General features: G+C 47.2%; 1 long non-coding RNA gene across 2 annotated transcripts; it reads left to right on the forward strand.

The window, feature by feature from the left end:
- The first annotated feature begins 11,093 nt into the window (after window positions 1-11,093).
- On the forward strand, window positions 11,094-24,636 carry LOC121483584. Of its 2 annotated transcripts, none has more exons than XR_005985748.1 (3): window positions 11,094-12,747; window positions 13,076-13,365; window positions 23,100-24,636. It is a non-coding gene; the product is annotated as an uncharacterized LOC121483584 (long non-coding RNA). The 2 variants fall into 2 exon arrangements; XR_005985747.1 differs by lacking the exon at window positions 11,094-12,747 and adding an exon at window positions 21,545-21,651 and having other exon boundaries at window positions 12,757-13,365.
- The last annotated feature ends 1,964 nt before the right edge of the window (window positions 24,637-26,600 follow it).

The raw sequence follows: 26,600 nt of genomic DNA on the forward strand, positions 1-26,600 counted from the left end.
GCTTTATGGGAGGTGGAGACACGGCTGTTAAGGCTTCTACTATGACCTAGTAAACATTTTCAGAGCTCTGAGACAAAAATCAATGCTTGGGTGAACACACAACTAAACCAGGATCTTGTTTTGACTTTTTTCTCTCTCCCAAAGACTAGATAAGCTCTGAATTAAATGGGTTTTTCTTTTTGGCATTTATTTTAGTGATGAAAGCAATTTCGTCTCTTTGCAGCACCGCCCCCCCCCACCAACTTCCACAAACCTTTACCAGTCTCTTATGGGTTAAATGCAGTTTCCAAGTAGGACACTGACAAAAAGGAGGGGGCCAAATGGCACAGGAAGGGCCAGGCATCCTAAGTTGTGTTCCAAACACATAGTTTTGATGAAAAATAGAACTGGGAGAAATCCCATAGGGTCTTTCTTTTTGTGACAGGAAAGGTTCATAACTTTATAGAAAGGCAACAGATGAAATCTTCCTGGATATTCTTTTAGTGGTCCTTTCCCTCAGTTTTCTTACCTGGAGAATGGATGTGATAGCACCTGCTCTGCTTTCCTTCCAGGGTTGTATCAAGAAGAAATGAGATCATGTTTGAGAAGACACTTAAACATCTGTCTATCAAAGTACTACACGTAGAGGTAAGGTTCTATTTTTTGCCATTATGTGACAGGGAATCAGGATTTGTGCAGAGAGGTCATTTGACAGACACTTGTCATGTCTCAGCTAGAGATTCTTCTTTTCCAACTTTCTCCGTGTGACAGGAAACATCCCTGAACGATGACAGTTGGGAGGCGGGAGGGGCTGGGCATGTCACCACCTGATGAAGTAACAACAATACTAACTAAATTGTTTTTTCCCAAAGTACTTTCACAACCATTCTGTTACCTCATCCTCCCGGAAGTCCTGTAAAGTAGGCAGAAACATTAATCTTCCTCTATTACGTATGAAGAACTGAAGTTGTGAGCTAAGCTGGAAATTGGACTCCGGTTTCTCTGGCTCCAAAATTTGTGCTCCTTCTCTAATACTGTCTGTCCTCTCTGCTCCGAACTGATCTCAGCAACATGTTTCAGAAAGCACAGAGAGCTGGGGCCTGGGCCACTCTGGGGACCAGAGCTGGAAGCAGAGAGGGGAAATGGAAACTTTTTCTACTTCTAACAGGCTATTAGCACATGTGTAGTAGGACATATGGCAGCCATCTGGAACTGGAGTCACGGAGGTCACTGCTGAAATTCAGCCTAACAACAGTGTGCTCAGTTTGGATAGCACTGTGGTGCCCTAGTCCCCTAAAGTTTGGCCTTCAGGGAGAATTCCTTGACAAATGGCGGTCAAGAGTAGCAGTAATCTGTTGATATGCAAAATAAAATGTGAGACGACGGACAGGACCAGGGTACTAGTTGTCCTTAAATGTCTTCAGGCAGATTGTGTCCTAACCTAACTGTATATGTCACTATTAATGAGCCAGCCACAAAGGATTATACAAACAAAAAGGACACCCAAGGGATATAACAGAGTTCCAGAACCCAGGTGCCTCTATGGAAGAGCTAGATAACCAGTTCCTGCTGGTGATGGGTAGTGCTAGACTAGGGGTAGACAACTGACAGCCCTCGGGCCAAATCTGGCCCCTGACTTGTTTTTGTAAATAAAGCTTTATTAGAATACAGCCACACTTATTTGTTAATGTGTGGTTTGCTTTGGACGACAGTGGCAAAGTTGCATAATTCAGTGGTTGACCTAGACTATATGGGCCTGCGAAGCCAAACATATTCACTATCTAGCTCTTTACAGAAAAATGTTGCCAACTTCTGTTCTAGACAATGAATATGCAGATGAGTTTGGACTGTGAATGTGGCCCAAATCCTGGCCATGTCCCCTGCTGCTGAAACACAGGAGAAAGGTAATAGAAACCTCTGGATGACCATGCCCAGAGAGATGTTCCCAGGGGCCTGGCTTCAGCTGAAAGAGGAAATGGTCCTGTGGATTCAAATACCTGGAAGCTGGAAACACGTATATATAGTATATCTGTTTTAGTTAGGTTCTGAAGAGCATCAGAGATCTGGCTGGTCACTCTGTTGGCTGCCCTATCAACCTCTACGGTGTTTGAATTAAACCAAAACAGTGAGCCCTTGTTAGAAGGCTACTGTGAGTGATATCCCTGGGACACTGGAGGCCTCTCTGTTGGACAGTTAAGTGACTTGGCAGTCAGTCATCAAGGGATAGTAGAGAGTACAGTGGCAACAGTGAACCAGATGCTCACAGTCCTGGAGGAACCCCTTGAGCCAAGAACCTGAGCTAGTAGATCTTGAGGGAACCTCAGAAACCATCTAGGCCAAAAGAATGGAATAGCTTGTTAAAGGACTCACCTCGAGTTAAGTGGTGACATCTTCTAGCCCCATCCAGGGCGTTTCCCACCATTCCCTGCACTGTCCCTAACATCAATCCGCAGTACGTTGTCTTGGGTACCCAGTGGGCTGAAGGAGTGTTTATAGGTTCAATTTGGCCTGTCCCCTGTGATCACCTCAAAGGTGATTGAGGGAAGCCACAAACCCATGGCCATCCCTGAAGCTCAGTTTCTTACAGGGTTAAGAGAATGAGGAGGGTTTTGAGAAAGCCTTTGTGGCCATATGGGGAAGGAAGAAAGGAGCTATCTGAGATGATTGATGTATGGCATCTTCTTAAAGGACTGGAAGAGTAAACCTAGGTCAGAGCCAGTGGGGTAGGAGCCAGGACAAGTAGCCAAGAAATTGGGAAGAACATCCCAAGAACACTGCCAGGGACTACATGCTTGGATAAGAAATCAGTTGGATCAGAATCAGATTCCAAAGTCAGAGTCACTAGGTAGAAGTAAGGACAATCCAGGGAAGGGAAGGTATTCCATGCTAAATATGGAGACTGTGTAGCTAGGCTGAGGTCAGCAATGCTTGGCAACAACGTGAAGTGTGTTAGATTAGAGATTTCATGTACCGATAACATACCACTCCCCTTTAATAATAGTGTGGGCTCACGGGGTTCTTGAATGCCAGTGTTGTTTTGTAAGTGACCCTGTTAAAGCCTAGAGAAAAATGTATGTAAATTCAGTCCACATGATGAGCACTATTGCTACAAATATATAAAAGGAGAACCAATTATAAACAGAGTCCCTTGTTGGGGACCTTCACAGTACCCACGAGCTGCTGAGGAGTCTAGGTGATTACAGATGATTGCCACATTCTGTTCAGCAAGAACCAAGCACCCACAAATGGACACAAGGCCAGATCAGTGGAAGACCCTAGCAACATGGTGACCAGAAGGTAAGAAAGTAGACTGACCTAGAGAAATTGGATTTGGAGCTTCCCCACTGAATGTGGAACTCTGACCCCACACTGTCTAGAGGGCTGTCCCTTTAGAATATAGCCTTTGAGTAAAAAAGAAAGAACACCTGTGCTTGGAAATGAAATCCTAAAAAAAAGTCAAGCTGGAAATCAGTCTAGATTGCCTTTGGCCTCTGTTCCAAGCCAGTTGAACAAATTTTATGGCATACCTGCGGACAATGTATTCCGTGATAAGTATTGGGGCATAAATCTGAATAGCCATAGCCACTTCCCTTTGGGGCCTTCTTGCTTAATAGAGAGACACACACATAAATAGATAATTTTGATAGAATTTGGCTAGGGCCAGATTGTTGTGGGAGCCCGGAGGAGAGTCATATAACTCAGCATAGGGTGATATGGACCCTTCGGAAGGAGAGGACACTTGCTTCACCAGGGGGTCAGTAATGGGATAGGCAGAGAGGCAGGATGAGAACCAGGAAAGTGGTTCTCAGAGACCAGAGGAATGGAGAGATTCAAGACATCGTGAAACAACAACAGCTGAGGAGGGGAAAGGTTTCACTGGATTTGGAAACGTGGAAACGAGGAGGGAATTGGTGATCTTAAACATAGGTTTCACCAGAGTGACAGTGAGAGGCCAGAGCCAGGGTCCAGGATTGAATGGAATTGAGGCAACGTGTCGAGCCAGCAAAGACCACTCCTGGAAGGATTGTGGCCGAGAAGGGAAGGTGGGCAGTGGCTGCAGGAGGCTAAAGGGAGGGCTGTGTGTGTGTATGTGTGTGTATGTTGTGCTTTTGTTTAATCTGGTTTTGGGGACTGGAGGGAGGCATGTCATGCTGGTGGCTGAGAAGAAAGTGACCAGCAGGGACACCATGACAGAGGAAGGGAGGAGGGGCGTGTGGAGGAGTGAGGGAGAGACTAGCCTTGAAAAAGAAGGCCAACTCCTCCTCCGAGCCTAGGGTTTGGACTGAGAAGGAGAGGGTGCCTTGGAGTTAAGTCAGTAGGTGGGAAAAGGTGGCAGAGGGGTAGCCCCAGTGGCTTGTTTTCTCAGTTTGTGGAAACCCCAGCATCCCCAGAAGGTCCGGGCTGTGGAAGCTGGGTGGGAGGCTGGGCAGTTGGCCAGAAGAAAGGAGTGCAGGCCCTGAGAGGAATGGACGAGGCGCTGAGCAGGGACCAGCTCCTCGAAGGTCACGCTTACTGGGATCTCAGCCACCATGCTGCGGAGGTGGCACTGCCTGGCATGCTTCCCTCTCTCCCTGTGACAAATACCTGCATTTTTGGGGTGTGTGTGTGTGTGTGTGTGTGTGTGTGATAGATTTGACTTGACAATTATTAGTCCCCCACCTCCCTGGGGAAGGAGAGGGCTCCTAAGGCCTTGGCATGACCGAGAGTCTGGCCAGCAGGGCAGAAGGTGGAGTTGGAGGAATGTCCTGACTTCCTGCAATGAAGGTTGGGCATACGATCCATCCCACCGTTCCTCAGATTGGCTCTGCCCATCCTTGACAAAGTCTTATTCTGGGCCATTCCACAAGCCAAGGGAGGAGTCCTGCACGGAGTAGAAGCCTCTCCAGCAGCCACTGTCCCCACTGTGGCTCAGTCGTGCCCCTCCCTCCCAGTTTTATAGCCCACTTGGCCTTCCCCCCATCTTCTCTGCCCAACCCTGAATGCCCTCCCCTGTGACCTCAGGCTCACAGCTCTCTTGACCACCCTCCACTCCTACCTCACTCCTGCTACAATGCACTTCACTTCCGTTCAATGCAATCGCAGTATCTTTGTTTTTACCACTCTGTTGGCGTTTGTTATCTACTGCTTTGTGATTGCTAGTTTGTCATGTTAGTATATCCGCTCCCCCCCTCCACAAAACAGGGACCTGCTTGAGGGCAGAGATGGAATCTTGCACATTTGGTTTTGGCAATCCCCAGCACCAACATTGTCATTGTTGCTAAATAAATATTGCTGGCTTCTTTGGCTGAACGGCTGGATAAAGCAGGCAAGTGGCATGCTCTGCCTTGGGGCAGGCTGGTTCTTCTCTGGCCCATGGAATGCCAGAGTTTAAAGAGCAGCTTCCCTCCCTGGGTGGAGCCAGGGGAAACGTTGCCAATAAACGTGACTTTCTTATAGAGAAGTGTGTAGATGGTGCCTGGTGGTGTTCTCTGATTGTTGGAGACAAGCTGCCACAGGAGTGCACTTGGAGAAGAATGTGGACTTGAAGCCTGTACCTTCCATGGCTCCTGTGGCTCCTGAAAGCCCCTGGCCACCTGCTCATCTGCCATCCTGCCCTCATTTCCAGACTTGCTCATTCCTGTGAGCAAGGCCTGCCAATCACACAAGTGGCCCTAAAAAGCAGAGGGCATGGTCACCCAGTGCTCCTTCTGCTCACGTGTGATTTGTCCTGTTACAAAGGTGACAAAAGACTTTCTTCTTCTTTTTTTTTTTTCTATCTGATTTATGGAGCAGGCTAAAATGTGTAAATAAGAACCACAGAGATAGCTGCTATTTTGTCTGGAGAGATTTCAAGGTTTGTGTTTTGTGATCTTGGGCTTCGCCTGCTGAATCCAGTTGCAGCTGATTACAGGGCTGAACCATGGAATGTAGGGAGGCTGAACTCTGTTTAAATGTCCACCTAAGGCCCTTCTTGGGATTTTCAGAGGAGGAATATTACTGGATGAGTAATGGGCTTGAGCACCCTTATTAGATAAGATGTTTGGATTTGGTCTTAAAACTGGAACAAATCAAAAGGCCATTTCATTGCTTCTTACGGTTAGATGTGAATTAAAATCATGGATTTTCTGATTCACTCAAGGCTAGACTATCCTTCATTTTAAGCCTTGATGTTTTCTCATTTATCTTGGTTTCTTGGGTTGTTTCTCACACTAAAAGGGACAATGTAACACTTGGGTAGTGCAAAAAAAAAAAAAAGGTTTTGAGGCACTTCATTATAAAAACTTAAATTCCCTTTGTTTATCCTACCTCCATTCTAGATGACATACCAGGTACACCTGAAACAGGCTTCTTATGTCACCGCTCCTAAAAGAGCACCAACTGCCACCAGTGTAGAGCATGAGGTTATGTACTAAATAAAGATAATAATGAGGGAACAGCTAAAGGGTAAAGTGTGTAATGCACTCATCTTAACTACCCTAATTGCCCCAGCCTCTAACATTGGATTGGTGGGTTCCAGAGCATTGGATCATTGGATTCCAAGGATCGAACTCGCTTTCCTATTCTCTCAGACATCATCAGGTTCTGAGATACAAATTCTGTTTACTTCAAGCTAGACAGCTGCCTGATTCAGCCTGGAATCACTTGGGTGCCAACTGTTAGTCTTTCTGGACCACAGGAACCCGTTTTGCAGATGGGATAGTCTTAATGTCGAAGATCCTGTCCTATTGTCTTCATAAATATGTCACACTTGTTGGGTCGTGTGTCCCATATTTGGATTGTGAAGTCTGGCCAGTGATGGCACAAGACTGCAAGAAAGCAACATTTTGGGCTCAACTCTAAGGGAGGACACTGATTCTCAAATTCTAATGCACCTGTGAACTCCCTGGGGCTCTTGTTTAAATGAAGATTCTGGTTCAGTAAGTCTGGGGAGGGGCTTGAGACTGCATTTCTGACAAGTGCTTAGGGGATGCCACACATTGAACCAGTCTCCTTTAAGCTAAGTACATGTTTAAAACCAAAGATTCCAATTATGTATTTCCTATTTGGTGGAAAAAATCTTCTGGAGGCATTTGAGTTCTGATTTTGTCCCATGGCCCTTTCTCCTTAACTTTTGAAAAAGATTTTATTTATTTATTCATGAGAAACACAGAGAGAGGCAGAGACAGAGACAGAGGGAGAAGCAGGCTCCCTGCGGGGAACCCAGTGCAGGACTCAATCCCAGGACCCCAGGATCACATCCTGAGCTGAAGGCAGATGCTCAACCACTGAGCCACCCAGGCATACCCCCTCCCCTCCTTAACTCTTAGTTCACCTGCTTCCCACCCTAGGTGACTAGAGTTATTTGGCTTTTAATTCCAAGAGACAGGAACCTTTGGAATCTGCCTAGTATTAGTGCTTGATGAATGCTGTTCGTTCTTATTGGAACTGATGATGAGTGTCCTTTGAATGTTAGGTTCTAAATCAGCCTTGCAAACATAGTGGCACCTAACTAATTTTGGTCCTGGCTCATCTCCATTCTATCTGGCCCCCAAATCCTCTCATCAGGCCATGCTATTTACTTGGCTTCAGACACAGCTAGTATCTGTATATGCTCAAACTTTACTCTGTAATCCACCTGCTTCCTGAATTCAGACAGGCTTTACCTAATGAACCCAAGGTGGAATCCTAGCATATCAACACCAAAAGGGACTCGGGAGACCAGGGTCTGGACAGACCCTCGGAGATGACTCTTGAACTTCTTTGGGGCTGCCTAAGGTGAGTGGGAGTGTTCCTGCCTCATAAAGTAGCCAATTCCATAGCTGAGATGTTCCAAGACAGGGTTCTTATGTATCTTCAGCTATACATTACCCCTCTGTAATTCTGCTGTGGCACTGCCTTCTAAAACTAACTCCTCATCTGCAGTATGGCTCTTCAAGCAATTTAAAGCTACTCTTGTGACTCCCTGCTTCTTATCTCCAAGCACAAATGTCCCATTTCTTCAATTATTTCTTATATATTACCTTATATATTACCTACCCTCACCTTCTTGATCATCATGCTCTGACATGCTCTAGTTTGACAATGTCCTCCTTTCTCAAGCCTTCTCTGATATGGTCTGCCCAAGCCTGGTTCTGAATGTCTGTATTGTCAGCCATGTTTTGCTGGTGACCCATATTCAATTAAAAAAAAAAAAAAGATTCCCAGAGGATTTTCAAAGGGAGCTGAGTTTCCTGAACTGGGACCACTGACCATTTGAATCCAGTGCAGATGGCTACATTTATCTTTATTGAATTTCATCTTCTTTCTTTTACCCATTCTGTCCATCCAATTGAGATCTTGAGTCCCAAGTCTGTCATCTAGTACATGATGGCTTCTTCCCAGCTTTGGTCACCACAGATTTGCTAGATACTGCTCTTTTATCTTCACCGTTGAGGATAAAACTTGACATAGATGTGACCAAATGCTCATCCCAGTGGCCTTTTGCTAAATCCACTTGCCCATTCATTTATTTTTCCCTTGCTCATCCTTCCAATGAACTCCCCGTTAAGGGATACTGTATTCCAGACACTGTGCTTACTGCTAGAGACACCAAAGCAAATAAGACATGGTTTCTGTTCCTGAAGAGCTCAGTGTCTAACAGGATGATGATCTGCTTCCAAACCTTCAACCGTGAGAGCCTACTTGTTATCAAGATACTCACGTCCTGTTAGATCTTTGTGATTCTGTCACCTGCCAGGCCAACCTCCTCTTCCCCTACCACCTGCTTTCTTTATAAAGTGAGGACCAAGATCTGGGGATTTGGAGAAGGATCTAGATACTGAGAATATAAAAATGCAGTAAGCTTTACAGAGAGGAGTGAAAAGGGAATGGGAGAGAGAGGGAGACAGAGAGAGAGAGGGAAAGATCAGGAGAGAGAGGGGGAGAAGGGGAGGGAGAAAGAGGGAGGGGGAGGGAGGGGGAGAGAGAGAAGTGAAAAGGGAAAGGAGAGCCAGAGGAGGCTGAGAGGGGAGGAAACCCTTTGACTGCTCCGCTGGTTGGACAGCCCAACGTGGCTGGCTGGATGTGACTGAATGTATGTGTGAGGTGAATATGCATCAATCAGGACATGCCTGTGTAACCAGTATGCAGATAAGCACAGCTTCACCCGTGCACAAAGCAGCACTTGATTGTTTGACTTGATTCAGGGAGGGTAATCTTCTCCCAAACCTGAATGCAAACGAAGCAGGCCTTATTTCTATTTATTGTTAGGTAATAGATTGTTACGGTCACTTCAATTCACAATCGAGCAATTCGAATGTCCCATCCAAGATGTGAAGAGTCAAAACTCCAAGCTTGGCTTGGCATTCAATTTTTTCCCTGTGTGCCTCAGGCCCCCATTAGGCAGAGAGGCTGTGACAGAGAGGTTGGGCGGGAGTGGAGCTTCGCCTCCGTCCCCGCTCATCACCTTCACTTGTTGGGGGCCATTTTGTCGCTGCCACCATTGGCATGGGGGAGGGAGGAGAGGCCAGGAAGCAGACAGCTCTGACTTGGTGCTGGCAGTGCTCTTCCTGGGTCTCCTTTTCAGGTGGTTAAAGCCGAGGCCTTGGGTGGGTCTAGAAGCTGAAGAAAGCCAGCTTATTCCCTCCTGAGGTGATCTCTGGGGCCCTTCAGAGGTTCTCATGGCTGGAGACCTCTTTCCAGTTCTCCTGACCTTGGGCTGATAGGTCACCATTGAGGGCGGTAGTCTAGGCCTGCTCTTGAACTAGCAACCTGGCAGGACATCTCCAGCTTCTTTCAGTTGGGATTACCTTGCACCATTGCTCAGGACCCAAGCCGACTCCACATCAGCTCTCTCTGTTCTGTGGCTATTTTGGATCTGTGGGTCACACTCCTGCATCTCTTGTTCCAACAAAGTCTAGGGTCACCCCCAAGGCAGTAGTCTCTACTGACCTGGCCATAAAAGCACTTAACGGCCCTTCTGTCCAAACCCCTACATGGCCCCAGGTTGGAGGCAAAACCCAACCCACAGTCTGCTTTAGCTTTCATGGGCAAGGGTGAGCGGCCCTGGGGGAACTATTGCAGAACATCTTGAAGGCCCTCATCAGGCTTGGAGTTAAAGAGTATGACCCCAACCCCTGCCTTAAAAGGAAGAGAAGAGAGATTTCACTGTGGAGCTCTGGCTCTTCACCAACCTCCTTGCATACAATCCTCTCTTCCCACACTCTGGCCCCTTTTCCTTTCTTTTTTTTTTAAGATTTTGTTTATTTATTCATGAGAGACACATAGAGAGAGGCAGAGACATAGGCAGAGGAAAAAGCAGACTCCCCGATGTGGGACTCGATCCCAGGACCCGGGGATCACGCCCTGAGCCAAAGGCAGAGACACTCAACCACTGAGCCACCCAGGTGTCCCCTGACCATTTTTCTATTCTTAAAATGGGGGATGGGGCTCAAGAATCGAGAGTTGCCATTTAAGAAGGCGGTTTGGTGTTACCTGCTAAGTTGGGATTCACACACCTGGGTATAGACCCAAGCAAGAGAAACCTTGGCATATTCAATGGGAGACACGTATAGAAATGTTCAAAGCAGCTTTGTTTCCAAACTAGGGCTGCCCGATAAAACACAGGATGGCCAGTTAAATTTGAATTTCAGACAAGCAATGGATACTTTTTTGGTAATAAGCATGTCTCAAATATTTCGTGGACGTCTTTATGCTAAAAAAATTGTCTTAAAATCAAATTTAACTGGGTGTCCTGCATTTTTTACTTGCTAAATCTGGCAACCTTATCCCAAGCCAGATGCCCACCAAAAGGTGAGTGGAGGAATAAATTGTGGCATATACACACAGTGGGAAATTACACAGGAGACTAAGTGAATGACAGTTACATAAGAAAGTATGGATAAATCTTAGATGTGTGAAGTCTGAAAACATGAGCTCTGAAAGATTACATGCGGAACGTTCTTTTTTTGTTGAAGGTAGAAACAACTAAAATAAGGTATTTTAATTTTAAAAGAATGAATGTAGCTGCAGCAAAACTATATAAAAAGGAAGGAATTGGGATTATGAATATATGGTTCAAAGGTATGTCATGGGGACTCCGTGACTCCATGTCAATCGGGGAGTCAAATGCATAGGTTAACAGGGGTGGGGGATGACGTGTTGGCTAGGATCAAGGTCCTAGGTTTCGTTTTGGGTAGTGGCTTTGCTAGTGCTTATGGAGTGTGCGTGAGCCAGTGATGAGAATAAGTCATTCACCAGGCATTATGAGTAATCCCACGATTGCTCTTGACATCCAAAAATTAAATAAAATTAGAAAGATGGGGGAGGGGAAACAGAAATAGGGAGGATCCTATCATGAAACCAAACTTACAGTGCTTTCCCACCCAGGAGGGGAAGAGTGTTGGCAGAGAAGATGCCTCTGTGTCTGAAGAGGCAAGAGCTAAAATGGACCTTGAAGGATGACTAGAAGTTCCCCAGATGGAGGAGGAGGGGGAAGTATTCCAGGAACAGCATAGGGGAGAACCACACAGCACAATAGAGACTGGCTTGCCCCCAGAACAGCAGCGAAGCCCAGGGTGGTCACAATCAGAGGTAGTGAGAGAAGGTGGACATGGGGGGGGGCAGGAAGTCAGGATGTGGAAGAGCTTATGTCCCTGGCCACGGAGTGTGGGGCTTATCTTTGGCCTTTAGGGCAAGAAACAGCAAGATAGAGCAAAAGGGTCATGAAGGAGGCTGTCATTGTGAGTCCGTGGAAAGCCATTGCAGTGAAATGGGGAGTCTCTTGACTTCACATATGCAAACTATCGATAATAAGGCAGTTGTGTATGGTGGAGGGTAGAGAGGGCTGGAAAGGCAGATGCTAAAAAGGCAGAACCTCATGAGCTTCGTGGATGCCGAGTAAAACATAGTCAGTCAAGGGATGGATTATAACTATGGTTTAAAATCATAAATACAGGATGACTGGCAGCTCTGAGAGTAGAGATGGTTATCAATTTGGTGGAAGAGGGAGTGAGTAGCAGAAAAGATTGGCTAATTCTCCAAAGGTGATCCTAAGAAAAATTTAAAAAACATTAACGAAGAAATATAGTAGAATCCCTCGATGGTGCCTCCGGACTTCTTGCATCTTGCCTGCATCAGCCACTCCTCCCCTGCCAAACCCATGGGATTTGTTCTTTCAATTCGTTCTATTCTTTGAGCAAAGCACACCGACAACCACATGCCAGGTAACATGCTGAGTGTTAGAAACACCAAAATGACTAAGTTATAGCTCATGCCCTTATTGAGGCTACAGCCAAACACAAACCATCTACAACTAGTCATACAAATGTTTGGAAAGTACCAGAACAGAGTGACATACAAATTACTATGGGCATACAGAAGAGGGGGTGATTGGCACTTGTGTGAAGTGGGGGTGTCAGAAACAGGGTCACTTTTGAGCTAGAGGCTGAAAGTTGAGCAGAAGTTGGACAAGCTCAAGATGGAATGGGTGGGCATGCAAAGCAGAGAGAGTGGCAAGTGTATAGGCCTGATGGTGAGGTTGCTTGGGGTAGGCTGGTACCAGGCTGGGACAGGCCTTCTGGATCCTACTAGTGTGAACTTTGTTCTACATGTCCTGGCTGTTCAGCAGGGCGGTGCCAGAAGCAGATCTGGGTCTTTGGAACAAGCCTCCTGGCCAGGTGTAGAAGATGGAATGGAGGGGCCGAGATTAAGGTTATAGGTAACAGCTGGGAGGCAGCTGCTGGAGTTCCTGTGGGTTCTGTCCAGCCTGTGGAGGGGCTGTGGGGACAGACAGCCAGAGATGCTGGGACCAGAAAAGGCCTTGGTTGTGAGGTAAGTCATTCCCCTCCCTGCCAGCCACATGGGTGGACTGTGTGTGAGAGACACTGGCCTGCAGGGAGGCTGGAGCCCAGGCCGGGAGAGACCATGGATTTGGGAAGGGCTGCAGCGACAGGAAGGGTGTTCCCTCTGTACATCTGCCAAAAGAAACCCGTGATTCAGTGGATGGCCTTGTCTGATTACCCAGAAGGCTTTACAGTCTCGACTGATCCTGACTCCCATGGACTTCCGTAATTCCACACTGCCTCAGAGGTGGGATGGCAGCCAAGGGGTGGGGTTCACCACAGTACCTTTTCTCGAATGTAAATAATGTCTACCCCAGGCAGGAGCCCATTTCTGAGGAGCTGCTCTGTGGAAGGTGCACATGACGGGAAGGCTGATGAAGAGCAAGGAAAACCTTTTTTTTTAAGAGCTGCAATTCTCCCACCAGATTGGCATGACCTTCTTTGTGACCGAACGGTGTTACCTACCAGTCACTGATAACATCAGGTCACCTCCTATGCAGAAAGTGCCCACTACACGCTGAGAGCCGGTTTAGCTGCATTATCTGATTTCTTCTGCAGCACACCTGCACGTGGTAAACATCACGAGCTCCAGCTTCCAGGTGGGGAGGTAAGGCCGCGAGAGTTCTAAATGTGTCGATCATAGGTACGATCTAGAAATAATCTCCCTCTTCGAAGCCGTGAGGGCATTGCTTACAAGTCCACACCTTGTATTGTTTTCTTTGCTAATGATCAGAATGCTGGCTGCGGGCTTTTTTTTTTTTAAAAGATTTTATTTATTTATTTATTTATTTATTTATTTATTAATTATTTGTGAGAGACACACAGAGAGAGGCAGAGACACAGGCAGAGAGAGAAACAGGCTCCCCACAGGGAGCCCGATATGGGACCCAATCCCAGGACCCCGGGATCACACCCTGAGCTGAAGACAGATGCTCAGCTACTGAGTCACCCAGGAGCCGTGGCCTCGGTTTTTGACAAAAAAGCCTTCTCTTCCTCCCACACAACCAAGTACTTCTTTAGAACAGTCGTTCTGAGAGCCGTGTTTGTTCAGTGGTAGGGTCTTTTAAAATGCAGCCACCGTGGGAATCACGTCAGGGAAGGGGTTGGGCTGCAGTGGCATTCAGCGACGCCTGGTATTCTGTTTGCTTCAGATGATACTTAACAGTCCAGCGGTTAGGAGATGGAAAATAATTAGTCCGTCTAGCTGGGAGATTGGGTGATAAAAGGAAACTGGGCTGCTGATTAAATTGTTTATTTAAGCTCAAGTTTAGCTATGTTTTCGGCATAATGTGTTGTAGGAAGAAGATAGGGATCTGTCCTCACTGAGAGACACCCCCAGGGTGGTCGTCATCCCCACCCCTGCTCACTCACCGCAGCCTGCTGTGCCTTCCTTTCCTGCCTGGCTCCGGGTTGTGAGGATCTGGGGACTGGGTCGAATGAGAGAAGGACAGGGAATGGCCTGGAGTCGGAGTCCCTGGAGCTCTGGTCTCGTGTTCTCTGTCTTGAGCTCCTCCAGGTGTCTAGGGCCGCAGCCAGCCACATTTTGCCGCCTCTTCCTCCTGGGTCTTCTCTGAATTCTTCTCCCCCTGGCTTATGAAACAAAAAGCAGCTTCCTTTCTTCTCTTTTGTCACTGTTTCCCTGAATTCCTCCTTCTCTGTGTTAGAACACGGATAATTTATATGTAAAGTGTCATTTCAACGCTCAGCTTGCCCATATGTAGGTGCACGCAAGGCCAACTTTCTAGGAAAGTGATAGACCAGCAAATTACAGCCCTTGGGATAAGTCCAGCCTGTACCTATTCTTGTAAATAAAGTTTTATTGGACACAGCCATGCTACAGTGGAAGAGCTGAGTAGTTGATGCGGAGACCGGATGGCCCACCAAGCCTAGAATATTTACTATCTGACCCTTTACAGAAGAAGTTTGCCAACCCCTGCCATAGACAAAGGTATTACAAGCTAAACTCTGATCGAGGTTGTTCCTGCCCCTAGAGAGTTCCGGGCCTAACTTTTATGCCTGCAGAGTAATGGGAGGCCTGAACCTCCGTGTATGCACTGAACCAGTGAGAAGATTCAGGAAGAATGTAGTGATTTGCTAACCAAATACAATTTCGTTTCTAAACTTTCACTTTTGATTGCTGAACGTTAAGGAACCTCAGATTCAGTTTTCTCTCCCACTTTTGTTTTTAAAGATTTTATTTATTTAATCATGAGACACACACACACACACACAGATAGAGAGAGAGAGAGAGAGAGAGAGAGAGAGAGAGAGGCAGAGACACAGGCAGAGGGAGAAGCAGGCTCCACGCAGGGAGCCCGACGCGGGACTCGATCCCCGGTCTCCAGGATCACGCCATGGGCTGAAGGAGGCGCTAAACCTCTGAGCCACCCGGGCTGCCCCATCTCTCCCACTTTTTAAAAAGACTCTAATTTTTTGAGCAGTTTTAACTTTTAAATTTTTTATTTAAATTCAATGTAGTTAACATATACTCTATTAGTTTCAGGGGTAGAATTTAGTGATTCATCAATAACATATGACACCCAGTGCTCATTCCATTACATGCTCTCCTTAATGCCTGTCACCCAATTACCCCCCGAACCCGACCCCCCCTCAGCAAACCTCAGTTTGTTCCCTAAAGAGTCTCTGATGGTTTGCCTCTTTCCTCTGTTTTCATCTTCTTTTATTTTTCCTTCCCTTCTCCAATGTTCATCTCTTTTGTTTCTTAAATTCCACAAATGAGTGAAATCATATGGTATTTGTCTTTCTCTGACTTATTTTGCTTAGCATAATACCTTCTAGTTCCATCCACATCATTGCAAATGGCAAGATTTCATTCTTTTTGATGGCTGAGTAATATCCCAGTGTGTATATACACCACCTCTTCCTTATCCATTCATCTGTTGATGGACATTTGGCCTCTTTCTGTAGTTTGGGTAGAAAGCTATAAACATTGCTGCTATAAACATTGGGGTGCAGGTACTCCTTCAGATCACTATGTATCCTTTGGATAAATACCTAGTACTGCAATTGATAGGTCGTAGGGTAGCTCTGTCCTTAGCTTTTTGAGGAACCTCCATACTGTTTTCCAGAGTGGCTCCACCAATTTGCATTGCCATCAACAGTGTAAGAGGGTTCCCCTTTCTCTGCATCCTCACCAGCATTTGTTGTTCCTGACTTGTTGATTTTAGCCATTCTGACTGATGTGAGGCGGTATCATTATGGTTTTGATTTGTATTTCCGTGATGCTGAGTGATGTAGAACATTTTTTCATGTGTCTGTTTGCCATTTGTATGTCTTCTTTGAAGAAATGTCTGTTCGTGTCTTCTGCCCATTTTTTGACTTGATTCCTTGCTTTGGGGGTGTTGAGTTTGGTAAGTTCTTTATAGACCCTGGATACTAACCCTTTATTTGATATGTCATTTGTAAATATCTTCTCCCATTCCATAGGCTGCCTTTTAGTTTTGTTGGTTGTTTCCTTCATTGCACAGAAGCTTTTTATCCTGATGAAGTCCCAATAGTTTATTTTTGCTTTTGTTTCTTTTGCCTTTGGAGATGTGTCTAGCAAGAAGTTGCTGCAGGTGAGGTCAAAGAGGTTGGCTGCCTGTGTTCTCCTCTAGGTTTTAGATTCACAGCAAAATGGAGAGGAAGATACAGAGATTTTCCAAATACCCCCTGCCCCAACACACGCACAGCCTCTCTTATAAACATCCTCACTGGAGTGTACATTTGTTACAACTGATGAACCTACACTGGCACCTCATTATCACCCAGAATCCATAGGGTACATTAGGGCTCACCCTTGCTATTGGACATTCTGTGGGTCTGAACAAATATATGACATGTATCCACCATTATATTATCATACAGACTTTTCACTGCCCTCAAAGTCTCCAGTGCTTCAACTATGCTTCCCTCCTCTAACTCCCCAGCCACCCACAACCACTGATCTTTTTACTCTCTCCAGAGTTCCGCCTTTTCTAGAATGTCATACAGTTGGAATCGTGTGGCATGTAGCCTTTCCAGACTGGCTTCTTTCACTTAATAACATGTATCTAAGGTTCCTCCTTGTCTTTTCATGGCTTAATAGCCATTTCTTTTTAGCGCTGAATCATATTGCATTGTCTGGATGGGCCACAGCTGATTTACCCATTCACCTACTGAAGACTTATCTTGGTCATTTCCAAGCTTTGGCAGCTATGAATAAAGCCACTATACACATCTGCCCGGTTTTTGTGTGGACATAAGTCCTTTCCCACTTTTACACCTTCAGTGTCTCTTCTTCCACAGGTCAGACCCTTACAGCTATGCTGACCCCTCCTGCTGGCTGGTCTTTGCAACCTTGGAGGCTCCCTCCTGGAGCCAGCCTCCTGCTGGCTGGGGTCTGAACCACCTTGCTCCACCTGAGACATACACATGCTCCATCTGAAGGGGAGCAGAGTGTGTCACCCCAAAATATGCCTCTTTGGCCTCAGGATTATCTTGAGCTGATTATTTTTAAGGAACAGTAGACTTAGGAGAAACTCTGAAAACTGAGTACAAGTTAACCTGTTGTAAGAGAAAATTATATGTATAAGGGAGCTCTCCGTTTGTAAGGGTGTCTCCCTCTCTGTACCTGGATGACTCAGTCTCTAGAAACTCTGATCAGTGGAGAAGACAATGACCTAAATCTGCACAATGACCATATTCTTGATTATTGTGCTTTGCCTGATAACCTCCCGACCCAGCCTCCCCTCCCCCAAAGACTTCTCTGGTCTTTAGCTGGAGATGGTATTGAAGGGGGTGCCTTGGGCCAGTTTGGAGTAAATTTTCCTGGGTGTCTCCCATGTACATAGGAGTTATGTGGTGTATTATTAAACGTCTGTTTTTCTCCTGTTAGTTTTTTATTATGGGGGGCAGGTCTCAGCCAAGAACCTAGAAGGATGGAGGGAAAGTGACTTTTCCTCCCCCACAGACAGACATGGCACAAGGCATAAGTCTAGAGGGTGTAACTTCAGGACCATAGCCTCATTCAGTATTGTACTCACTCTGTCCCATGATAAATAAAAGTTCTTTCTTTCATGAGATACTCTGAATTAAAGCACTCTTTTTGGCATTTTCCTTCCCTTCCTTTCTTTGCACCCTGCATGTGCTGACATGGGAGCCTCTAGCTTTAGATTTTATTGATAGTCTCCTAAACTCAAGGCATTTCAAAGAAGATCCATCCAGCCTCCCTTCTCTTTAACAGTCATGTTTTTACCCCTCTTCATTTCTTTGGTCATAAATGAGTCTTTCTATACAATTTAATTTTTTTCCATTTCCTTTTTTGCATTTATAGCTCTTTGTCTCCCCCACTCCCCACCACAGTACCTAAGAATAGAATCTGCAAGGAGCATCTGCAGAAAGGTCTTCATGGATCACAATGCTCACATTTATTGACTGAGAAATATTTTCATTAGGTTGTGTTAGAGTTTTCTGGAATCACCTGAAAGTTGAACTCCTAGAGAAAATGGTTGGGTCCAGATTGTTAATTGAACTGTGTGTAGCCTAAAAATCTTCCTGCAATCTTCTGGGACTTCTCAGCCTGAGTACTAGAGACGGAACATGGGCTTTGTCACCTGCTGCCACCACCTCAGCAGGTGGACTGGTGTGAGTCCAGCAGCATGCCGGATCTGAAGTTCACTACCAGGGAAGACAGATGATAATGTCTCACTCCTACAGACCTACGATAAAGTGGGAAATGAGGCAGTGTGTGCGCCCACAGAATGTGGAGTTCCTCTGAGCATTAAGGCTGAGACTCTGGACTGAGTCCAGCCAGTGGGGACTCCCAATGTCACAATAGCATCTGGGCTCTCTTGGCACCTCCGTGTGCAACGCCAGTTGACCTGGCATGATGTGCTGCCCTCGCTGCCTTGCCAGTGAAGAGAAAAAGACATTGTTACTATAACATGGATGCTCCTAACAATTTCCTTCAGGCCCACCCCCGGATGTTGGAAATGGGGAAGCTGAGGCCTGAGGTCAAAGTCCTGGGGGTGTGGGTGGTTTGTACCATAGTAGCTAAGCTGGAACTCAGTTTCATAGAATTCTGGTCTTTTCCCTCCATGCTCAGCCTTGCCCAGAAGAGAAATTTGTGCAATATGTGGAAGGTGGAAGTGAGGGAGCAGCCATGTCTAGTGTCCGCCCATTGGAGGAGGGCAGGCACCATCCCAGGTCACACGTGTCACCCATCTGCTCTCTCATGTTGTTGGGGGGAGGTGACAGCCAGACCTGAAGCCCCTCCAGCACCGCCAGCCCTCCTCCCTGGGCTTCTCTGGGTGCCAGGGCAGCCGGTTGTGCAGCTACATTGGAGCCACACCGCCCCCCTGCCCCGCCCAGGGCTGTAGGTCACCTGTGTCGGTGAAGCTGGAGGCTGTGAGAAACTGAGAAGGTTCCCACCTGACCAGCTGGGCTCCAGTTTGGCCTCATCCTCCCCTTCATGGCCATCTCTCCCTGCCAACTGCCTGCTCTGCCGGCTTCAGGCTCCACACAGCAGACCTACCGAGGTCCCACAACTGTGGGGCCTTCTGCTCTATCACAGGTCCCTTACTCCATAGCCTTGGACCTTCCGACCTGCTTTGGGCCTAACCCTAACATCCAGTCACACAGCCTTGCTGCAGAACCCAGGTCCCTGGGCCCCCGGGACGAACTCCCTGCTTCGGGTGTCACCCTACTTAGAGGCTCTGTCTGCATGTTGCAGTGCCTGGGTTGACAAATGCTGAAAAGCAAACAAGGAGGTTCTGACCAAGGAAATCCTCAGGGCATCGAGCCAAGAATTTGTCATCAAAGTGCTTGGGCTACCCATGAGCCACAGCTTCCCCAGTGTAGGTTAGACCCGGCTTGCATCACTCTTTGAGCCAGGGCAGAGTACATAAGTATGATAGACACTGAATCAATCCTGGGTGCTTGGGCAAAGGATTTGGAGCAAAATCAGACGAGCCCAGGACACAACTTATTCTTTCCAGAGGCTTCTCCATGCTTTGTGTGGGAAAGGTGGTGGGGACGGGTCAAACTTTTATTGAACCACTCAGTGTATGGTGACACCTTTTGTTGGGGACCCAGGGGGTTTGGGGTGGTGAGGGACACTTTCAAATCACCTTCCTTCTTCCTACATGTCCGTCTCCAGAATGCCTTCATCCACAAGTTGAAGCATCGGGAGGTTGGAAGTCCAAGAAGTTGGGGGGTGGGACTTCACCTCTAGTTCTTTAGTGACTGGGGATCCCTGGGTAGCGCAGCGGTTTGGCACCTGCCTTTCGCCCAGGGCATGATCCTGGAGACCCGGGATCGAATCCCAGTCGGGCTCCCGGTGCACGGAGCCTGCTTCTCCCTCTGCCTATGTCTCTGCCTCTCTCTCTCTCTCCGTGTGACTATCATAAATAAAAAAATAAATAAATAAATAAATAAATTTAGTTCTTAAGTGACTAAACATGACTGTGTCAGGGACGAGGTAGTAGTTAATGGAGAACCAGGGTGTCCCATAGTCCCTCAGAGGCAGCTATTGAGATGCCAGCCCCACACAACAGACTGACAAGGTGACTTGGGGCCTTGGCTACGATGTTCTGTGACTTTCTACTGTGTTCGGGACCTGCAGAGACAAGCTTTGTGTTTCTGTTTCAGCTTTGATGGTTCCCGTGGTGCACTTTGCCTCTGCCAGGCCTGCTTCTACCTCCGGACATTTGCTCTCACTGTCCCCTGTACTTGAGTCCCTCTTCCCTCAGAGCGCCTCCTAGAAGGGCTCACTCCTTCATCTTTGCTCAAAAGTCACTTCATCTTAGTGAGGCCTTCCCTGACCATCCCACTATAAACCACAGCCCTCCTCCATTCTCCACCCCTCTCCTGATTGTATTCTTTTTATTTTTTATTATTTTTAAAAAACTGTATTTATTCATTCATGAGACACACACACATACACACACACACACAGAGGCAGAGACACAGGCAGAGGGAGAAGAAGGCTCCATGCAGGAAGCCTGATGTGGGGCTTGATCCTGGGTCTCTGGGATCATGCCCTGAGCCACAGGCAGATGCTCAACCACTGAGCCATCTGGATGTCCCATTTTTAAATTTTTTTATTTTTTTAGGATTTTTAAAAAAGATTTTATTTATTTGCTTATTTAAGGGGGAAGGGGCAGAGGGAGAGAGAGAGAGAGAGACAGAATCTCAAGCAGACTCCTCGCTGAGCACGGAGCCCAATGTGGGGTTTGATCTCATGACCCTGAGATCAAGATCTGAGCAGAAATCAAGAGCCAGGCGCTTAACCCACTGAACCCCCAGGCACCCACCCTCTCTAGGATGTATTCTTGCTCTGGTGTGTATCACCTACTAAAATGCTGCTTAATTTACTAATTAGAAAGGAAACTTTGGGACAAGGACCTGCTCTGTTTGGACAGTGGCGTATCCCAAATGGTGGCTCAGAGCCGGTGCTCATTAGGGCGGTTGTCTTGCCTCACTCCACAGGGTGCTGTTAGCATTGTATGGGCCGTTGACACCTCCTGACACACAACTCCATGGACATCCGTGGGCCCCCCCTCCCACCCCAGGTATGCACAGCCAAGCCGTACAGAGCTCAGCATTTGTTGAAAGGAGGCCGCAGGTGGCCTCCTCTCCCCACTCACCTTCGTGACCCACTGGCCTCTCTCAGATCCTTCCAGCAGCTTCGAATTCTGCAGCTCTCTTTCAACCTTTCCTAAGTCAGGACGGGGAAGCTGGCATGAAGAACAGGGCTGATTTTGTTTGTTCATGGTTTGTGTTCCAACTTTGACATCTTATTTCAGAGCGATGTGAGAGAGGCACTTGATAAGCTGCCTGCAGCAGTTTCTCCTAAGGGGTCTGCCAAAAACTGTGTGGGATTTCAGGGTCTGGTTTTCTTCGCCTTCTTCAGGTAAGCTTGTTTATGAGGAGGAAACATTTGTGGCCGCTCAGCAGGTTTGAGAGACCCGGTGGGAATGGCTGTTTATTTGTCTTTTGATCAGAAAGCCCGGGGTTTGGCTCCAAGGCTGAAAGATCTTGAGGCCTCTTTATCTACCCCCCTGGAGACTTGAATCTCTCCTCTGACATTCCGTGGGCTCCCGGAGTGGCCGGGGACTGCGGGAGGGGCCCTCGTAGGTGGACAGAGATTCCCCAGCTGGGCCCCCTGGCGTGCCTGTCCTTCGTCTGACCTCCCACCAGGGACTAGAGCCTGGCTCCTATCCCTCCCCTTTATCTTACAGACAACCAAGAGGAGGGGAAAACAAAGCTCCCTGCCCTCCCCCAAGCCCCAGCAAACATTTCTGTGGGGGAGTGAGCCTTTTGTGTTTTATGCCACATCTTTGCACTTGCCTTCTACATGGGATCTGGGACCCGAAGCAAAGGGGAAGGGTCGAAATGCGCCATGTGCTCATCTCACACATGACCCCACGGTCCGCTGGGGCTGGAGGGCGGGGGCAGGTCCGTAAAGGTGGCTGGACTGGGCCCAGGTCATGTGATTTCCCCCAGTCAGTTCTAGGGGTGCCCCCACAGCCTGGTTCAATGTGAGCTACCCACGACTAGCCTTCAGCCCCAGCGAGCAGAGACCGTTTTCTTTGAATCAGCATGCAGCACCACGCAGCGTTCCCCACAGGGGCACATATTGAGAAAATGAAATTCAAATCACCCCTCTGGTACGCTTTTCATTCCCTTTCCTGATAACGCACAGAGAGAAGCTGATCCTCTAGGTGAGCAGGCAGGTGCTTGGGGGGCCACCCGGGCCTCTCTCATGTCCCCAGGTGCTTCCGATGAGAGCTAGGCTGAGTCCACAGGCACCTCCCAGACCTTGCTTCTCGGGCCATGGCTTGCTTCTCCAAGGAGCTGGACAACCTTTTAGGGTACGTGGCTGCACCCACATCCCACCCCCCTCACTCGGCACGAGGCTGAGCGAACACCTGCGTGTTTGGCAACCTCGAGATCGCGAACCGATTTTGAAACTTGCTTTCTCAAGTCATTCTAGTTCACACTAGATTGCCTTATGCCTTTCTTTAAAAAATAAATAAATAAAAATAAATGAAAAGTTCTTAGCTTGGCGCAGTGATTCTACTCATGCAGAAAAATGTAAAGGTAAAGACGAAACTACAAGAGCAAACCTTTGTGCTCTCTGGGTCTCCTGGGAAAAGAGGGCAGGCAGGGCTGGTGCGCACGAGGCAGGAGCTGCTTTTGCAGAAATGGAAATGCTTCCCCGTCTTTCCTTCCACATGAAGTTGCTTCATTATATTTTCAGGCGAGCGAGTCATGGGTTCCTGGTGCGCGGTGCTGTCTTTTTCAATTAATGCTTTTCACAGAAGTTCAGGTTTTAAACATCTCCCCCTCTCTTCCCAGGTCTGTTACATTTCCCAGAATGGTTCCCAGCGCTGGAGATAATTCCTTTTCGGAGAACCTACATTTCTCACCTGCTGATTGCAATTAGCCACTGCCAGCTGGGGCCTGGTGTGCAGCTGAAAAGCTAACAAGAAGTGGAGACCACGCGGAACCCAGACAGGGCAGAGGATGTGAATAAATAAGGAATAGTGCCCGTGTGCAGGAGACACTCCCGTGAATTCAAGGTTTCCCGACCCCCTGGATGGCCCTCCCTCTTCTGGCTCTGTGCTCCCCGCCCCCTTCACTATTTCTTTTTATTTGTATTTTTTTGTCTCTGGCTTTGCAGCCTACACTTAACATCACAGTCACGAGTTTACCACTAAGTACATTTTGTTAGGCAATAAACAGCCTCGGAAGAAAAATGAAATCGGACTAGGGCTTCTGTTCCAATCACGTTTGTGGTAGACTCAGGCGAGCCCTGCTTGCAGGCCTTGGACCTGATACTGGATGTGAGGACTGGCAGGGCCTGGGGAAGCCTAGGGTCCCACTGAATCCGAGCCCCTAGTTTTATGGATGAGGACATGAAATCCCAGAAATGGGGGAGCATGACTTATCCAAAGTCTGGGGGGAAGTCACAGGGCTGGATGAAGTCCCCACTTCCTGACCGCGAGCCCAGGGCCTTAACCACTGAACTGCCTTGCCTTTGTCCATCCTCTAGAGTTTGAGAGGAAAGCACCAAGGAGATCACCAAGGGTTGGAAGGTAAGTCTCTGTTGGGCAATGTGATCTGCAACCCAAGGAGATGCTTCTTTCCTTCCCCAGGGGCCAGGTGTGACCCGAGTACCAACGTTGTACCCCTGGCCGGGGTGTCATCCAGGGTGGTACGTACCCATGTTCCCAAGGCTCCCATTCCCATGGTTCCAATGCTGACCCTGATCCCGTCCCTGGTCCCTAAGCAGAGAGTGCTCGGCCTTTGGGTTTGTTTTGTATTCATCCTGCAGGCAATAGTAGGGAGCAGACAACCAGCCAGGGGGAAATGAGCAGCTGTCTCTGCGTGCTCCACAGCATAAATGGAGGGAAGCCAGCCTGGTGAGGTCCGCGGCTCCTGGTGCAACCCTACCTGCTTGGCAGGAGCACGGAGGCAGAAGCCTCTTCCACCTAGAGGGTCTGGCATTCTCTGCTCAACTCACTTTCCACTGGAAGAGGCTGCCTTGTAGGGCTTAGGGTCAGAGAGCGGATAGGCTTCCAGGCAGCAGGCAATAACCAAACATGCCTGGACCGTGGACTCCAACCCCAGCCATGCTCTAGGGTGGGCACGTCTCTCAGCCTGTCTCGTCATCTGAAACTTGGAGCTCATAGGGCTAGCTGAGAGGATGAGGGCAGGTGACGTAGGTAACAATAGGGTCTCCATAAACATTCATTCCCTTCTCTCCAGTACTGTCTCCATCTTACAGATGAGGAAAGCTGGAGTCAAGGAAGGTAAAGCTACTCTCCCAAGGCCGCAGGCTCTTCCCTGGCCTCCAGACACTTACGTCGTCTCCTGTGAGGCACTCAGGTCGGAAACCATGAGCTTGATTAACACCAAGTCCATTCTCCACAAAGAGAAGCGGTTCAGTGCGCTGGTAGATGTTCAACAACTAGTTGGGGGTGGGGGGAGGGCGAAAGAAGGGCGAGGGAGGAAGTTCTGACTTGTCCGGTTGTTGATTTGTATTTGGATATAATCTTAGATTCACACACAGTTGTAAGAAATAATATAGATAGATCCTCTGTGCCTTTTATCCAGTTTCCCCCAATGATAGCATCTCAAAAAACTGCTGGACAATGTCACAGCCAGGATATTGATGTGATATAATCCACTGGTCTTTGTATTTTCCCAGTTTGGCTTGCACTCATTTGCCCATGTGTGCACTTAGACGTGCGCAGTTTCATCCAATGTGTGGACGCATGTATGCAGCACACAGGGCACGGAGCAGGGCTGTCACCACAGGATCCCCCCATTGCCATCTTTACCCCCTCCTGCTCTACCCTTCCTTAGGCCCTGACAACCTCTAATCTGTCCTCCATTTCTAAAATGTTGTCATTTCCAAATCTTCTATAAATGGAATCATATGCTATGTAACCTTCGGGATTGGCTTTTTTTCCTCCCCACTCAGCATAATTCTATCAAATTTGACCCAAGGCTTTAAATGTATCAGCAGTTCATTCTGTTTTATGGCTGAGCAGTATTCCACGGTACAGATATATGACAGCTTGTTCAGTCACCTGTTGAGGGACATCTAGATTGTTTACACATTTTGGCTATTATGTAGAAAGCTACTATAAATATTTATGTACAGGTTTTTGTGTGAACGTCAAGTTTCCATTTCTTTGGAAATTCTGCCCTCCACCCAGGAGTGTGATTGTTGGTTTGTATGGTAGTTGCATGTTTACTTTGATAAGAAACTACCAAATTGTTTTCCAGAGTCACTGTACCATTTTACGTTCTCACCAGCAGTGTATGAGTGATTCGTTTTCACTGCCTCCTGGCCAGCATTTGGCATTGTCGCTCCTCTTTATTTAGCCATCCTGATAGCTGTGCCATCATATCTCATTGTGGTTTTTTTTTTAATTTTTATTTATTTATGATAGTCACAGAGAGAGACAGAGAGAGAGAGAGAGAGGCAGAGACATAGGCAGAAAGAGAAGCAGGCTCCATGCACTGGGAGCCCGTCGTGGGATTCGATCCCGGGTCTCCAGGATCGTGCCCTGGGCCAAAGGCAGGCGCTAAACCGCTGCGCCACCCAGGGATCCCCTGTGGTTTTTTTTTTCCTTGCCTTTCCCTAACGGCTAATGAAGCTGACCATCTCTTCATGTGCTTATTTGCCATCAGCATATCCTCTGCAGTGAAATAACTCTTCGTGTCTTTTGCTTATTTTCTAATTGGACTGTTCGGTTCTGTTACTCTTTGTTGAGTTTTGTGAGTTCTTTGTATATGCCACGTACTTGTCCTTTATATTCGATACATGGTTTGCAAACATTTCTCCCCAGTATGTACCTTGTATTTTCACCCTCTTAACAGGGTGTTTTGCAGAGCAAACATTTTTAATTGTGGTGAAGTCCAATTTACCAATTTTCTCTTTTATTGAATGCACATTTGGTGTCGAGTCTAAAATCTCTGCCTAGCCTGAGATCACAAAAGATTTTTCTTCCTTTTTTTCCTTAAATGTTTCATAGTTTTATGTTTTACATTTAAGCCCATTATCCATTTTGAGTTAATTTTTCTACAACTTATAAGGTCTGGGTTAAGTTTCTTTTTTTTTCTTATGGATGTCTAATTGTTCTGGCAGTATTTGTTGAAAGGCCATTTTTCTCCACTGAATTACTTTTGTACCTTTGTACAAAAAAAGTACAAAAAAGGTAGTTTTGTACCTTTGTCAAAAAACTAATATGTTAGTTGGACATATTTGTGTGGGGCTATTTCTGGTCTACTCTGTTCCATTAACCCATATGTCTTTTTATCCACCAACAACACTGCCTTGATTAT

Source organism: Vulpes lagopus, chromosome X (genome assembly GCF_018345385.1).
Source record: "Vulpes lagopus strain Blue_001 chromosome X, ASM1834538v1, whole genome shotgun sequence".
In the NCBI taxonomy this organism is placed as follows: domain Eukaryota; kingdom Metazoa; phylum Chordata; class Mammalia; order Carnivora; family Canidae; genus Vulpes; species Vulpes lagopus.